The sequence below is a fragment of the Pollicipes pollicipes genome, unplaced genomic scaffold (genome assembly GCF_011947565.3).
Source record: "Pollicipes pollicipes isolate AB1234 unplaced genomic scaffold, Ppol_2.1 Scaffold_7231;HRSCAF=8579_pilon_pilon_pilon, whole genome shotgun sequence".
NCBI classification, from domain to species: Eukaryota; Metazoa; Arthropoda; class Thecostraca; order Pollicipedomorpha; family Pollicipedidae; genus Pollicipes; species Pollicipes pollicipes.
In genome coordinates, this window is record NW_023597034.1 from 9487317 (window position 1) to 9488525 (window position 1209).

Genomic DNA, 1209 nt, shown 5'->3' on the forward strand with positions numbered 1-1209 from the left:
GCTTCTTTCGGTCGCCACGCGCCCGCCTCTCTGTGTGATAGACTCGGCGCCGCTGACGCGCCAGAAACGCCACGCGACGCTTCAGGGAAGACGGGCGTCGTCTCCGCCGCGGTTCTGAACCTCGCCGAGCGGAGTCAGCGCGCCCCGAACCCGCAGCCCTGCACTGCTGACCGAGGGGACGACGGGTGTTCCGCTACCCCTCCCGGGCTCGCGCCGCGGCCGCGTCGACTCGCCAGTTGACCGTCGCATTACCGGCTCGTGGGCGCCGAACGCGTGCGCTTGTCCCGGCGCGCGCGTGGATGACACCGCCGGACTAGTGGCGGACCTCCGACCCTGCCGCGGACCGACAGCAAGCTGGGTGCGAGGAGCTGGCCGTCCAGTCGCCGAGCGCTCCCGAGGCTCGGTTCGAGCGAGAAGGTCGACGGTCAGCGGCTGGAGCGTGACCGCGAGTTGACGGCCGTCGCGGTTCCGCCGGATCTGCTTCTCACCGACACCCCTTCTCGCCCGCTCACCGGCGGAGAGGGAGGCGGCGCGGCCAACCGGTCAGGTGAGTTCCAGGCTCGGCCAGTGCACGGCGGTTGTCGAAATCGAGCTGGTCAAGCTCTATCTTGAAGTTTTCCGTTCGGCTGTCGTGTTCTTTTTATCACCCCGTCGTATGGCGATGCGCAACACGGGCCGTGCAGCCTTGTCTGTCTACCCCCCTTGTCTCGCGTCTGCCAGTGACACCCAACGGTATTTTCTCCCGCCGCGTCGCGAAGTGTTCCGTCGGATCCGGGTCACATGCCCTTGTCGCCTGTGACCAAGGGCTTAAATCTGTCCCGCACGGCCGGTCAGTACAATTCCAATTCTTATCGCCGTCCATAATCTGCCGGCCGGGTGCGTACCGCGGCCATCTGTCCGCCGAAGACCGGCTGCGGCGGCCGGCCTGTGCGCGGCGCCGCGCTTGCGTGTTTTTTCCGAGCCTGCGTGCTTTAAAGCGACGGTCCCCGTGGGAGAACGACGCGTCGCTAAAGCGGCGGCGCTGCCGGGTGTAGCGAGCACCGGCGTGCGCGACAGGGTAACGACGAGGCACGGTGGACGATGCATGTCGCCGTCAGGGCGACCACCTGTGTCCACCGATGCGAGGAGACGTTGACATTCCGCATTGGGATTAATTAAGTTGGCTTGGCCTCGGACACGTCACGCCCGGCGTGAAATCCTGCTCGACCG